We start from the raw sequence: 17827 nt of genomic DNA on the forward strand, positions 1-17827 counted from the left end.
GAGGTTTATCGAATATCAATAATTATCTAACTTATTGAATCATCCATGTGTGTGTATATACAACTTTGTCGTACCAAAGTAAAATTCTAAGTACATATGAACATAACACATTGATAATATAAATTTTTGTTTGCAATAACGATGGTGCTACAAGACTATATATTTGTTCTATTCTTATTTTATGATCTTAATTTCCATATCAAATGATCATATATCTATAATTATTGATCTATTGAAGTACTTCATGACTTCTTTACTAATACTTATAAATAGACTATATATCTTTTATAATATAATCAAAAACTCTTTAAGAGCATGTTATAATGTATAATTTATGATTTATATTGCATATACAATCATACTTGCATTTTTAAGTAATAATTTACATACATGTTTTTAATTTCATACAAAGATATCTTTCTCATACAGTGTGTGCAACTTTAAATTTATATCTCTTAAGACATGTATTAAATTCTTCTAAATTTTTTAGATAAGTCATATTTTAAATTTTCAATATATTAGGAGGTCTAAACAAATAATTTTTTGTTGCAACAATTATGTAATGCTTATAAATTTTCATAAAATATATTCCAACCTATAATCAAATCATAATTATATATTTTCTCAATATTTACACACAATGATGTGTATTTAGTTATAATATATAGGGCAAGTTTAGTAAAAAGGGTGGTTCGGTAGACCGTATTTGTTTGGCATTCGGAATAGTTTTTTAATTTAATTTTATTTTCATGGTCGTTTATATTATAGTTATTTAAAATAATTTATAAATTTTTAAAAAAATTCTAAATAATTTACAATGCTAAAAATAAAGTATTAATATTTTGTTACATGTTCGACTGTTTTCTCTTATACGTGAGGTAAGTAACTGTTTGAATCTTATTTTCGACACTATAAACTATTCAGAATTTTTTAAAAATTTACAAGTGATCTTAAATAGTTATAATCTACGCAATTATAAAAAAAAAAATTAAGCAAATATTTTTTTTTTCTAAATATTAAAACAAATAAGAGGGTCTACTAGTACTACACCCCTTTACAACATAAATTTCTTATAATTTTAAGTGAAGATGTACAATTGAGATTGAATGTGAAAGAATGGGCGTTATTTGAATGTGTTGTGCAATTATCTTTTAGATAAAAACAATACTACATTAGCATTTTTTTTTTTGTTTGAAATCATATTACATTAGCATTTAAGTGCTAGAAATATCATTATTGGATTTTCCCAACAAATTTCCCTTTTCCCTATAAGAAACAATTTCTTTATTGTTTCATTTCAAAGAAAACAAAAAAGTCTTGATAGTCCTACCTAGACTTTGAAATGGCTACCCAAATTCTATTAGAGTGCTACCGTTAACTTTATATTAAAATCTCTTAATTAATTTTTATACCAAAAAATACATGCCATAATATTTTTTTAAAAAAAAAATAAAAAAATCCACCGCTCTTCGTTATACTTAGAACATCATTCTTGTAATTTTTTTAAAATTTTTGAATAATTTACAGTACTGGAAAAGTAAATTTAAAATTTTTTGAACACAAGTGGTAAATTGAAATATCATGAACTTTGTTTTCAAACTATAAGCTATTCAAATTTTTTTAAAATTTTACAAGGACAATATCATAACTATAATGAATATTGCTATAAAAAATAAAAAAAAATATTCTAACATGTAATTTCAGACGTGAAAATTGATTAAGTGGTTATAATAGGATATTGTAATTAGTACTCTTCAAATTTATTAGACCATCAATAATATCAACACAATTGTCAAAATACTAAAAATTACAATGTAAAAGTAAGAAATTAAACTTTATCAATATTTTTCCTAAAAGAAAAAAAAACTTTATCAATACTTTAGCTTTAATTTATTAAACTTAAAATAATTTCAAAAGAAAATAAGGTATAGTTTGACAATAGATGACTTGGACCCAATCAAATATTAAATTAAGAACATTCATAGTGGATGATCCATTATCAAGCTAATGGAGGAAAATGATAAAAACCTTCTATTATATTCAGTACAACACATTCATATTGTTATATGTACTAATTGTTATTATTATATATTATTGGATAGTGGGGGCACTTTTGGTGGCTTTACAAATTAGATGGTTCTTAGGAGCTCAACATGATAGTTTCATAATTCCTAAATAGTGTAAGAGACACTTTTTTTATCTCCTCTATAGATATGTGGTTTAATTTTTAGTACTTGTTTAGAAAGCACTATGTAATATGATTTGTGTATAATTAGAAATAATTACACAATTTGGTATGTTTGAGGGTATTCATTGGACCACATCCAATGTTTTTAGGCCTATCCAGATCCGATCCAATTATATATTAGATGTTAGATTTTACCATCTGATCCGATCCAATCAATTTCAGTCATCCAATCGATCCAACATCCATTGGATGTTGGATTGGATCGGTTCTATCCATTGGATGCATTTTATAAATATTTATTAGTTTAATTTAGATTTATTTAATATTTTAGACATAGTATTTTTTGGATCGGATCGGATCCATCCAAAATTTTAATTCCAGTATGTATTGGATTGGACTGGATCTATCCAATCCAAGAAAAAAAAGTAAAATTTTAACGTTAATTTTAAAAAATACAAATAGATTTTACGTATAACCATATAAAATCTAATAACTCATTCAAATTAAATGAAAATACTAATTAATTTGATTGGATGTTGGATGTATTGGATTTTTGGACACCCCATCCACCATCTAATCCGATCCAATTGAATATTTAAAAATAACATCCAATCTGATCCGATCACAATTTGATATCCAATGTTTGGCTATCGATTGTAATTAGATCGGTCGGTTCTCATTGGAATGAATCGATTTATGCACACCCCTATTTGGGTGATTATATAATTATATTGTAACGGTGTAATTAGAAATAATTGAGGGTTTTAATTACACTTTCCAATTCAGCCATGAGAATTAAGTGTAATTACACTGTATAATTACAAAAAATTTTCTCTTTTAAATATTAACTACTAAAAAAATATTATTTTCATGTGTATTTACTAACTTTTTACCAAATAAAATATTAAAAATTTATATGTAATTACCACTTCATATATACATACAATATTGTATTTTAAAGTATAGTATAATTACTGTAACTACCACTCTAATAATTATACTACTTAGTAATTACATAGGAGCGTCAATGGGTCAGGTCAAATCTGATCTGACCTGATCCAGATCATGTAAGGATCTGTCCAGCCCCGCCCCACTAGATTAGATACTCGGATCATATCAGATTTGACCTGACTTATTCAGATCGGATCAGATCCGATCCAAAAAAAAATTAGGCGGGGCGGAGCAGATCTGATCTAAAATCCAATAAGTATCCGAATGTTTCGGATCAGAGGTGATCTGTCGGGTCGGAGCTCCAACCCGCTCCAACTAAATGGATCTTTTTGACACCCTTAAAGCATCTCCAATAGTAGCATTTTTTAAAAGTGCTAAATATCTTCACACCATCCAAAGATATACTATTGTATTTTATTTTTATTCTACATTATTTTTGGCACTCTTACTTCTAAAAATACTCCAATAGTATAACACTTTTTAAAAATGCTATAATTATAATCTCACACATGGTTAAGACCTCTTCCAGTATGTAGTCCCATACATAAACAGCTTTAAAATTATCACACTTGACATTCTCCAAATAATATAAAATTGCATAACTTACCCAATCTTTCCCTTGCGAATCACTGAACTCTAACTACCACACGAATGCTCATGTTTGATGGTGTCATAGGTTTTGTTCAAGATTATAACCAAAGTTATGGTGAATAGGATGAAGCCTTATATGTATTCCATCATATCTGAGAACCAAAGCGCTTTTATCCCGGGAAGATTGATTTCTGACAACATTCTTGTTTCCTTTGAGGTTTTGTATTATCTCAAAAGGAAGAGAAAGGGCAAGGATGGTTTTATGGCTCTAAAACTGGACATGAGCAAAGCATATGATCGCATTGAGTGGGACTTTCTTGAGGCAATGCTAAGGAAGTTAGGCTTCGTTGACAACTGGATTCAGCTCGTCATGAAATGTGTCAAGTCTGCAAAATACAGTGTTATTCATGGTAACAACGAAGTTGGCCCAATTACTCCTTCAAGAGGCATAAGACAAGGTGACCCTTTATCTCCTTACCTCTTCATCCTTTGTGCGGAAGGCTTCAGTGCGTTGCTTCGCAAGTTTGAACAACGAGGATGGCTTCATGGTTGTAAAGTAGCCAATGGTGCTCCTAGAGTATCCCACATGTTGTTTGCGGATGATAGTTACCTTTACTGTAAGGCTACTGAAGCTGAAGCTAGGCGAATACAAGAAGTCTTAAGTAAATTTGAATCTGCCTCAGGTCAAAAGGTGAATGTCTCCAAATCTTCTTTCTTTTTTAGTGCAAACACCCTGAGTTCCATGAAAGATAGATTAAACTCTATCCTAGGGATGACCACGGCCAATGAAAACAGTCTCTATTTGGGTTTGCCTAGTTCTATGGGGAGGAATAAAACAACTGCTTTGGGCTTCTTGAAAAATAAAGTGAAGAATAGATTACTTGGCTATGGAACAAAGTTCTTATCAAGGGCGGGCAAAGAGATATTAATAAAAACAGTGGCACAATCACTTCCAAACTATGCAATGAGTATTTTTTTAATACCTCAAGAAGTCATAAAAGAGATGGAGGGCCTAATTTCGTGTGGTAGAAATATAATATAATATTAACGTAAAAACAATATTTATGGTTCGTATTTTTATATATATATAAAAAAAGTAATTGTATATCCATAAAAAAATCTCTAGATTAATTATAAATTTATAATACATAAAAAGTACAACATGGCCAGCCAGCAATACCACAAACACAATTATGTCAAATTTTAAAAGGAAATCCTCACCCCCATTAAATGCCCTAGAAATAGTTGCACCATTATTAATTGAGGAGAGGGTCCATGCCTATGGGAGAAGGTGTAGGAGTTGGTCCTTATGACAATATGTTTGGTACCATGGAAATTAGTGTTCATGCATTTGGTCTTTAATGGTCCTCACACTATATAGTATCTATATGTTTGTTTAGATATAGAGAGAATAGGGAAGGAAGCCTAAGAAGAAAAAAAAAACAAGAAAGTTGGATGGACAAAAATGACATTAACGACTTTGATAGTATGGTATTTGTTAACGACTTCGGTTATGAAGGGTGTCGTATCTTGTTTTGTCGGTTCATTGGCCTTGTTGTCGTTTGTTCTTATTATTCGTATTCTCTTTGAATGAAACTATGTTCTTCCTAGAAAAAAAAGGTTGAATTGAGGAAAATAATATTAATGTTATAAAATAATATAATATAATATAAAGTAGATGAGAAGAAAGAAGAAGAAGATGAAGAGAGAAAGAGAAAGTGAATGAGAATTTCTGAGTTGTTTATTCTAATGGGGTGAACCCCTATTTATACAAATACAAGAGTGAGATATTAAGAAACTAAGAAAAAGGGAAACTAAGGAAAAGAGGAATGTTGATTACAATTCATGGTAATAAATAAAAGATTTGGACATCCACATAATTATTAATATTTATAACACTCCCCCTTGGATGTCCATAATAGCTGCCTTATTAAAAATCTTGCTGAAAACTTGATCAAAGGAAAAAGAGTATATTGTAAACTAACTCCCCCTCATTTAGGCATTTGTGGAGATCTTCTGATCGACAAAGTTCGATCTTGTCTGCCGTCTTCTCAAATGTTGATGTTGGTAATAACTTTGTGAATAAGTTTGTAAGATTGACACTTGATTAAATATGTTGAACACCAATATGCATTTTCTTGAAGCGTATAAAGAAGAATTTCGTGGAATGTGTTCTAACTCTATCTCCTTCAATGTACCTCCTTTTAGTTGAACGATGCAAGCAGTATTATCCATAGAGAATTGCTTGGGTTGATACTTCTTTATTGAGTGCAATCCATATGTTTCCCGAATATGCTATGTCAATGATCTCACTCACACACATTCTCTACTTGCTTCATAAAATGCAAGTATGTTAACATGATTTATAGTTGCCTCGTTAAAAATCTTGCCAGAAAAACCCAGTGGGACAAAATCTGAGCTAGGGAAAAGAGTACAATATATATTTCATATTCATAATTATTTGCAAGTTGCCTCGTTAAAAACCTTGCTAGGAAAACCCATTGGGACAAAACCTGAACTAAGGAAAAAAGAGTGCAACATGAATATGTCTCCCCCTCATGCACATATGATTTATAATTCTTTTGGTGATAATATATCTTATAAGATTATTGTTATCACTTTTAAAATATCACCATATATAATCTTTGATCATATATTTTCTATAACTCTTCCAGAGTATGCATGGACTTCTAAATTATAGATGAGGGGTTCGTGGAACATTAATATTTATCCAACTAATTGTATCATTCATGTGTATATACAATCTTGTTCATACTAAAATTTAACATTTCAAGTAGATATGAACATAACACATTAATGGTACTACAAATTTTCATTTGTGACAATGATGGTACTCCAAGACCATATATTTATTCCATCTTGTTTTATGATCTTAATTTCCATATCAAATGATCATATATCTATAATTCTTGATACATATGAAGTACTTCAGGACTTCAATACTAATGAACAAACTTTATACATTAATATTTCTCGAAATACAAAAGAAATAAAAGTTTGTTCTTCAATTAATCAAAAACTCTTAAAGAGTCTATCACAACGTATAATTTACGTATTTATATTGCATAGACAACCATAGGTATTTTTCAAATAATAATTTACTTACATGTCTTTATTTCATACAAAGATCTTTGTCATATAGTGCGCGCGACTTAGAATTTATATCACTTAAGACATGTATTAAATTCTTCTAGAATTTTTAGATAAGGCTTATTTCAAATTCTCACTATATTAGGAGCTCCAAATAAATAACCTTTTGTTGCAACATTTATGTGACGCTTATAAATCCTCATAAAATATATTCCAGGCTATAATCAAATCATGATTATATTTTCTCAATATTTAAGCCTTACTTCAATCAATCTCATGTCTATGCAAACTTTGTACAACAATTCATTATGTACAAATACATATATGCAAATTTCTCATTAGAAATATTTATTTGCACACCCTACAGGTCTTACTTCACTTTATGTGAGTAAATTTGCCTGGATTGCGTCATAATATTTTGGCCAAAAATCAAAATGTATGTCGATAATTCTCGACAAATCTAATACCATGATCCTTGCTATCTCATGTTAGTTTATTGCATATGCAAACATTCAATATTTATTGTCGACAAAAATTTTCAATAAATGATAATTTTCTCCCATATTGACATAACTTATAGAGATCTCTTTAAATTACATATTTTCAAATATGTTTATCATTTATAGGTACCTATAACGAATCACTTTAGGGATTCAATTATGATTAAATGTGTTATGTCTAACTTCTCTTGGGAGTCTCTTCGAGTACCGTTTTCATCACGGTTATCATTTTAATACTTTATAACATTAAGGTATCTCCATGAGTACCTCTAGATTTAACAACTTCAGGGCAAATCAAATGAACATTTACTAATAATTTCTATATTGTTCATTTACGCTTCAGGCGTTTTCAACTCATTCTATCTCAACTTTGAGTAATATTGATTTGCAGTTGGTATATATCATTTTGAACTATATCGTTCTTATAACTTTGTGCAAGGATCATTTTTCAAAAATTATCATCGATCCCAACTGCTTCTCTCCCCCTGATCGAGAGAATTTTAAGAAATTGTGATATCTAATAATATTAATACACCTGTAGGGATTTCAATATATCACAATGAATCAATATCTATTTAAACTCATATATATTATATGACATTGAACTTCAGGTTCAATAACTTCAGTTTCAAGTTCAATACTTATGAACTTAATTCATTTCTAAGAATGAGTCATACGTGTATAATTAGAAATACATAAATTTACACATTTTGTAAATGCATGATCATATAATCTTATCACATCGATAAGAAACTATGCAATAAAAATCTAATAATGGCTCAAGACTGTTAAAGAAATATAATTTAAATATTTTCTATGTGCAAATATATGCACATTCTTCTTTTGAGCCTTATAAATTAACAATGAGAAGAATCTTCTGGTTCTTCAACAAAATTTAGTCAAATTCTTTGACAATTTATTGCATATGATTGATCATGTCAAAAAATTCAATTCATGAACTTCAGGTTCACTATAACTTGTATTTCAATGAAACTTTCAAAAGGTAATGTAAATTCATTACAACATAATCATTACAAGTTTCATTTTATATACACGAATAATATAATTATATTATTCTCCAAAACATATACACTCTTCAGGAGTCACTATTATGTTTATCAAACTTTATATTTCTTCAGGAATCACTATCATCAATTCAATGATGTGTATAATATAAAATGTACATGACAACTTCATCATGTTGTTATAATGGTCAAATAGATATAACCATAATATATCATTCATGTTTCCTGGTATCTTTTTAACAAGTCGTCTAATTTATTAATAGACTATTCATCAGTCTAATTATCATGACTTGATATATTATATATTTAAATGTACAACCAGTACATATAATAAGTTATTTCTTATTATACTTTCATAACTAGATAAAAGTTATACATCTAGGTACATACAAATATATTTTACTACTCTAAGTAGCAATTGTATGTAAGACTTCTTTAGGAAGCTTTTCAAATAATTATTTTGTGATTCTTTATCACTTTGATTATATTAGATCACTAACAAATATTAGTAAATTATATATCCACTTTTGGGAATATGCAAACTAAATTATATAGTAACTATATATATACACATATTCTGCACCAACAATAGTTTGAAACTATTGATTTCAAGAAATAATAAGATATGTATATATTAATTTACTTCTGGCATTGCCAATATATGTGAAATCTATATTCTTTGAAATAGAATTTCATGTCTATTCATTCTCTTTAGGTAATGATATTTAAATATTCTAAATGTACAATAAGTTTGTACAATTCACATTCTATTAAATAATCAAGTATACTTTTATCTTGATTATAAGTATGTCCGTACTACAGGTACGCGACCACTATTATTAAATTCCACACATGATATATAAATTTCATGCACTTTGATTATGTGTGGTATCTCATCTTTTAGTTGTTTCCACTTTTTCTGGAAATATTTGAGTAGTAAATAATGTCATTGATTATTTAAAATCATTACATTCACTTCGGGGAATGACGTTGAACAAGTAGAACATTAAATTACTTGTTCATCCATAAAAAATATAAGAAATTATTCAACAATTTATTTTACGATATTTCAAAGAATATATGAATGCAATTTTTGCATAGTCTCCAAGATGTATGCAAAATTTAATCTTTAACATATGTCAGATTCAATAATTTCCAACATTGCAAGTAATAACAATGTATAATAACATGACTAATACGAGGAATCTTTAAAAGTGATTGACTTCAATTCGTATCATTCTCTGCAGGGAATGATGAACAATAAATACTGCCTCATGTATTTAAATAACATTAGTCATGCTCATTGTTATTCTTATACTTTAATGTTTCAATGCAATTTTTTTTAACATTCTTTTTGGGTATTCAAAACCCACTATAAAATTGCATCAATAATAATTATTTTTAATGATTCTTTAGTTGTATTCACATAAATACAATCATTTTTTTTTCTTCGATAAATATAAAACATTTACTTCAGAAAATGTTTGTCAAAATCTATATCGATATTAGATTATTTTTCATTGTCCTCAAAGAATACAAGAACATATATATAAATATGTATTCATCTCTTTCATTATATATTCATCAACTATATAATGAATATTACGTTTGCATAATCTTCAGGATATATGGAAGATTTTATTGAGGACGCATAATCATCAGGATGTATGCAATATTTTATCGAGGATGCATAATCTTCAGGATATATGCAATATTTTATCGATGATGCATAATCTTCAGGATATATGCAATATTTTATCGATGATGCATAATCTTCAGGATATATGCAATATTTTATCGATGATGCATAATCTTTAGGATATATGCAATATTTTATCGATGATGCATAATCTTTAGGATATATGCAATATTTTATCGATGATACATAATCTTCTGGATATATATAATTTATATAGATTTTCTCTATCATATCATAGGCACACATATATTGTAAATATTATGAATGATAAGACCATTATATATATATATGAAATCAATAATAAATATATAAAAATATATACATACATATATAATATATAGATATATAGATAAAAAGAAAAAAGAAACCAAATGATTCTTGAAATTGTTTCAGTCAGAGGAGTATATATATAAATATATATTTAGTGTATTTTGACTTTGAAACAATTCAAGAACTTTAACAATATACTTACATTGGGACTTGGGTAGAGACTCATGCTTGAAGCTTGGGCAGAGACTCATGCTTGAAGCTTGGACAGAGACTCGTGCTGATAACGTGTTATAAAATAATATAATATAATATAAAGTAGATGAGAAGAAAGAAGAAGAAGATGAAAAGAGAAAGAGAAAGTGAATGAGAATTTCTGAGTTGTTTATTCTAATGGGGTGAACCCCTATTTATACAAATACAAGAGTGAGATATTAAGAAACTAAGAAAAAGGGAAACTAAGGAAAAGAGGAATGTTGATTACAATTCATGGTAATAAATAAAAGATTTGGACATCCACATAATTATTAATATTTATAACAATTAATACATTCTTGATGGTTTAAAGTAGGGGTGTGCATCCAATTCAATCCAACTTTTTTTTCTTCATCCAATCAAATTCAATTAGTAATTTGATTTGAAAAATCATCATCCGATCCAATCTAATTAGATCTCAAAATCCAATCCAATCCAATCCAATTACTAATTAGATTAGATAGATTTTTTTATTGGATATCCAATTATACACCTAATTTTTAATATTAACTTAAAAATATGAAGATAAATACGTAAAAACTAAATATCACTATTAATTTTTAAGTTTAATACTCCATAAAAATATCTTTGTTACAAGCGTAATGTAACTAAACGTTTGAAACAATTAAAACAATAATATTTCTAAGTAATAAAATATAACAAAACATCATGAAAATAAACATATATAACAACCAAGTGTTACAAATTTCACACAAAAAGTCACTAAAAATATAATTAATATATATTTTTTTATTTTTTATTAGTTTTTATTATATAAATCAATATAAATAATTTTTAATATATATAAATGTAATTGTATTGGATCGGTTTTTAATTAGATTTTGAGATTGACATCCAATAACCGATCCAATCCAATAAGAATTCAACTTTTAGCATCCAATCCAATCTAATTATAATTAGATATCCAATTTTTTGTAATTAGATTGGATTGGATTGGATACGTTCAATTGGTTTGGATTGGATGTTGCCCACCCCTAGTTTAAAGAGATCTGTGGCGAAAGTACTTAAGTTATTACATTTGTAGTTTTGTGTTTGAAAGTAATTGTATAATTACTAAGGTAATAATTACATAATTTAGTATCACACTATTTTAAAATATTTGAATATGAGGTAATAATTACATATAAATTCTTAATATTTTGTTTGACAAAATAATTAATAATTTCACTGGAAAATAATATTTATTTAGTAGTTAATATTTAAAATAAAAAGTTTTCTTTAGTAATTACACACATAGTTACAGTATAATTACATGGTCAAATAAATATATTATATTGTATAATTATCTCTAATTAATTCACACAAATCTAATCACACTATAATTTTTCAAATACGTTCTTAAATATTTAAGTTATTTTTTAACGATAAAAGTAATTAAATTAACTATTACACACTTGTAAAATTTTAGTATACAAATTATTTTTCTACCGCAAAACTACTTTGTGTGCCACAATTATTTTTTAGTACTTTGTGTACTAAGTGGTATCAAATTTTCTTATAATTTGGATACTTTTGCTAAAAAAAAAATTACTTAGATACTTTTTTTTAATAACTAAAAAGGGGATTAAGTGGTGCACATTCTATTTCCAATTCTTTGCTTAACAACAATTCGAGAGGCCACCGTGGAGTTAATTGGGACTTATACATTGTTCTTAAGATGGTTGTCAGCTAAAGCCTTCTCACTCAGGGATACCACGGCCTACCCAATAAGGCACACACACACATTTGTTACTCCCAAGAATTCTTGAGGATGAGTGCCACTTTTAAAATCCCAAATAAGTGCTATCATGGGGAATTGATCTCCGAAAAATCACCAAATAAGAGACTTAGCATAAAGTCATTTAACTAACTACACCACACACTCTCGATAGTTAAATAACTTAAATACTTATCTGCTACAAACTTAATAGTTAATTATTTTGTTGAAGAAAAAAAGAGCTTGAATACTTAAGTATAATTTATGTACTTTCATCAACTATCTCTAATTAAAATAAATTAATGAAGTTCAATTTGAATAATAAAACAATGTTATATATTTGTCTTTTTTCTTAAAAAAAAGTTTATTTTTTTATATTAAGGGGGGAGATTCGAATTGGAGAGTTGGTACTTTTTCTTTTTTTTGTAAAATTACTATACATTGTCTATAAAAACAAATAAAAATAAGATTTATTAAACATAAAAAATGAGAGAAACAATTACTCTAATGATTGTATTCTTTGTCAAACGAATAACTAATTTTTCTTTCCCATCAATTCCCCTTACAGGTGAGGAAATTCAACCAATTAGTTAAGATATTAAAAGTGATATACAGACCATATGTTATAATGTCCTTATCATAATATATTTCCTTTTCATTTTTAGTCAAAAATAAAATACATTGTACTATAACTAACAGTCAATTATGTTTTAAATTTAAATAATATCAAAAATGGCTCAAAATTCTCATAAGTATTTTCTATATTTTTTATATATAAAATGTAATTATATAACAAAAATTTTTGGTGTAATAAATATTTCTTTTTATTTTCTCTATTAATTTTAATAAAATATGTTATTATTTAACGTAATATTTTTAATTAATTTTATAATATTATTTATGTATTTAAAAATAATAATTATGTAAATATTTTATATGAGAATATTTTAATTTAAATTTAAATACATAAAATTTGATATATATATATATTTAATCATACAATACAATATATTTTATCGTATATCTTCTATATCTACACAATCGTATATGTACCTCTTCTATAATTGTATATTGCCTAGTCACACTTACATTTTTGTTGTTTAATTAGAAGATTTGTTCGTGAACTATTTAATAATACTCGAAATTTAGTACAAATAGTTTTTATAGAATAAATTCAATAACAATGCAGTATTAGTTTCTATATAGAATGAATTAATAACAAAATCCATATTTCTAAATGAGATTTATTTTATTAATTAATTAGTGTAAGAATCTAAGTTCACATTACACAAAAGGTAAAGTCACTACGTCTTTAGAACGTTTGAAAGTAATAGAGAAAGAGTAATTATAGAATTATTGATTTATGGAGTTGATCTAATTTTAGTCAACAAAAAAGTGAAATGGAAAAGATTTATTTCTATTATATGCTTTCTTTATTCAAAATTTTATATTAAATATTTAATTTTCTAATATAATAATATTGTTTGCTAGCGTATTTTTGCTCACCAATTTTGAATCACCTTATCACAGACCATGTCATTTGCTAGCGTATTTTTGTTTGGATCTCAAGCGTCTTTGCACCATCTGAATCTTGTGCGGTTGGCTAACCATCTGGATAGGTGTGGATCGAAAGCTCGCTAGGGATATGGCTCTGATACCATGATGAGAATCATAGGGTTTCATCTCAAAACCAATTGGTGATGAGTGGAGTAGTCCATGTTCTTATATATGGCTCAATAGTTTTACATTTAATACATGTGGGATAATGTTCTCTAATATACGCACATTGCACGTAACATCAACCTAATATATATATATAAGCATAGCTAGTCGACACCTTATGGTGCCCAACCAAAGGTGGACCCACGTGGAGCTCAGAGACAGTTGAAGCCCACTCTGAAATTTGAAAATACATTAAGACATATAGATATAGTAATCAAATATGATAGTTGGTTAATATGCGTAAAATTTACATATATTTCTAATTCACTGCCTATTTTTTATGTGTATTTACATTTTATTTTTTTAAAAAAAAAATCCACAAAACATAAAGTTGCGGACTTATGACCACGAAAACAAGTGGATGACATTGTTAAACCATCATTACATTTATATTTAGCATGTTATTAATTTTAAGTTCACTCTAAAATTAAATTCTGGGTTTGTTATTGTGCCGAATAACACACTGATGTTGTGCGTCAGGAGTGGTTAATAATTTTTTATATTATTTATTAAATCAAAATATGTGTGTGACTCAAAATTAAATTACTTATTACAGCATGTCACTTTTTGTATACTAAAAAAAATCTTACTTTTAGTCACAATAAAATTTTTGACTAAAAAAAAAAAAAAAAATTGTGACTAATTATTATAATTATTACTTATATGTTGTAACTAAAAGATCTGTAGCTATATGTATTAGTAACAAAAATCACAATTTATTGTGACTAAATATATTTTTAGCCACAATATTTATATATTTATTGTGACCAAAACTAAATTAGTGACAACTTGTATCTAAATACTATTTTTAATCACAAGTAAATTTTTATTGTAACTAAAAATCACATGTTATAAGTCCTGCTTAATATTTCTCTATATACATAAAGTGATGAACTAATTAAAGTAACAAAAATAGCTTTTCATATACTATTATCCTAAATAAAAGTCTGCTTTTCATATTGTATATATATAAATTATATAGATTTATATTAAAGCAGCCGCCACCAGCCGCCGGCGCCGGCAAGTCTTAATGGGCTCAACAAATCTCATTCTCACCAAGTTGGCAATATTATATATATTGTGTTTGTGTGTTTATATAATGAATAATAGTAATTAATTCAACTTTATATTTTCCTTTTAATTGGCTTTTTATTTCATAGCTAGATCTTCTTTTTTTGACTTTTTAATATTCAGCAAAATGCTAAAAGGAAAAGCAAAAAATGTACCTTTTTTTTGAATTTAATATTGGAGACAAGATCAACTGCAGACAATTTCTTTTGCAGGGGAAGAATTACATGCAACCCACTTTGTATATTATTATTATTTAGTTAATTTAATATATAAGTATATGGTTAAGTTAATGAACTTGTAAGGAAAAGGTGAAGATTAGCTACTTGCTAGTTGGAGGGTTCTATCATTGACCAAATAGAAATTGACACTTCATTTTATTTAAGCTAATTACTATTTTTATCTCTTAAACTTTGATATGTACCAAATTATGTCTTCTAAACTTTTCTAACTGTTAAAAATTATTTCTTTGAACTATTAAGATTGTTAAATTTAATGACTTTTATTTAATGTCATTTAATTTTACTAATTCGGTGATGACTAAATTATGTTTTTTAAATTTTAATATCTACCAAATTATGTGCCTCAAACTTTAAAATGTACTAAATTAAGAGATTATAATTAACACTCCTCAAAATAAAATATAGTATCTTATATATATTTTACCAAAACTTTATCTTGGGGTTAAGGATTGGTATATATCTTTTATGGACCGCAAAAGTCACGTAGGATTAATAATTTATGCTATTATGTGGATGAAACCATGTTGAATATTTAGATATGAATGATTATCTTAACATATAAATATATATATAAATATTGCACAATATAAATAATTATAAAACGATTAAAATCTATCATGATATAATATGAAATATTCACACAATTATATATAGGTTATTTAGGATTTTTGTTTGTCCCTTGAATTTTTTAGTGTCCTCAAACTATTCAATAAAATAATTTTTTTTTGTCATATCGTATCTGGCAAATAGAATAGTGATATAGTTGTTTAAATAATTGTTATGTCAGCGCTTAATGCATAATTTAAAATTAAAAATAAGCTAATTAGTATTTTTGTCCCTTGAACTTTTAAAGTCGTTAAAAATACTCCCTGAACTATTGAGATTGTTGGATTTAAGGATTTTTTTTTCAATTTTAGTAAAAAAGTCTAACATGGATGAAAGTTCAACGGCTATGATTTAGTACAATGTTAAAGTTTGAGGGGCATGATTTGGTAAATATTAAAATTTGGGGAGCATAGTTTAGTATATAAGCAATCACTGAAATAGTAAAATTGAATGAAATTAGACAAAAGCTCTTAAATCCAACAATCTCGATAGTTCAGGGGGCATTTTTAACGACCTTAAAAGTTCAGGAGGCATGATTTGGTACATGTCAAAGTTTAAGGGGACAAAATTCCTAATTAGCCTTAAAAATATGACTATTTAAATAATTGTCATGTCAACTTTACATGTATAATTTAAAAATTAAAAGTAAAATTTTATACCTTTAAAAGATTATTAAATTAAAAATTAATTATTAAAAAAATTAAATTTAAAATTTTTAATTTATTTTTGTAAAATTAATTATACACATGCCGTTGATATAACGCTTATATGTCAATTGTGTAAACAATTATATTATTATTCTGTTTGTCACATGTGATAAAATTTGACAAAAAATTATTTTACGAATAATTTAAAGACTGTTTTTAAAGGATTGAAAAATTTAAAAGAACAATAATATATAAATCATAATTCAGGAAAGAAGAGTATTGTTATTATCAGATGATTTCATATATCGTTATGTAATATCATCACTTGAGTCTTGATTTTATGTTAATATATATAACCTACTGACTAAAATTAGATCCTTATTATAATTAATTTAAATAGTAAAATCATGTAATTTAACTTTATTAATAACAATGTTGAAGACAATATTATAATCCTAAACAAAATTAAATATACAAAAACATGCATGATAAAGATAGTAGTGGTTCTTTCTTGAATTTCAAAGTATCGAGAATGTGTAGCACAATTGACTATATTCAAAACAAATCTAATAAGAAGAAGCACATGCCATATCTTGAATATATCAAATAGAGAATTGCTAAATAGTATTGTTGGGTACTTAGTACACTGGTCAATGTTATATTATTATTGGTGTAATTAAGTACCGAGTCCCATATAACTTAAGAAAATAGCTTTTAGAAAATGTCGCTAACTAATCGTAGAACGCTACCTATAAAAAATATTTGACACCACTGATACCCAATAACAATGCTCTATCAAATATACGGTCAAAGACTCTCCTCATGCCTTCAAAGCTCTTCAATGTTATAAGGACAACTTGAATTAGGAATTAATTATGAGGGGTGTTTATAAAATAGTCAATTCAATTTAATCCGCACGATCTAATCTAATCTAATTCATAAAATGTGGATATTTGCACTTTTCAGATTGGATTGAATTGAAAATTTTAAAAAATCACACTTATGCAGATTGAATATTGATGGACTTGTAAAAGTAATTGATCCAATTCAATACATAAATATTTATATAAATTTTTAAGAATTATATATACAATTAATATTTTAATGTAAAAAAATAATAATTTAAAAATCTAATACACATAATACAAATATATTTCAAAACTTAATAGATTAAATGTATAATCTAATTTTTACACATAATTTTTTTTTTCTACATACAATTTAAAACAAAATTTAAC

The sequence above is a fragment of the Cannabis sativa genome, chromosome 3, assembly GCF_029168945.1.
Source record: "Cannabis sativa cultivar Pink pepper isolate KNU-18-1 chromosome 3, ASM2916894v1, whole genome shotgun sequence".
NCBI classification, from domain to species: Eukaryota; Viridiplantae; Streptophyta; class Magnoliopsida; order Rosales; family Cannabaceae; genus Cannabis; species Cannabis sativa.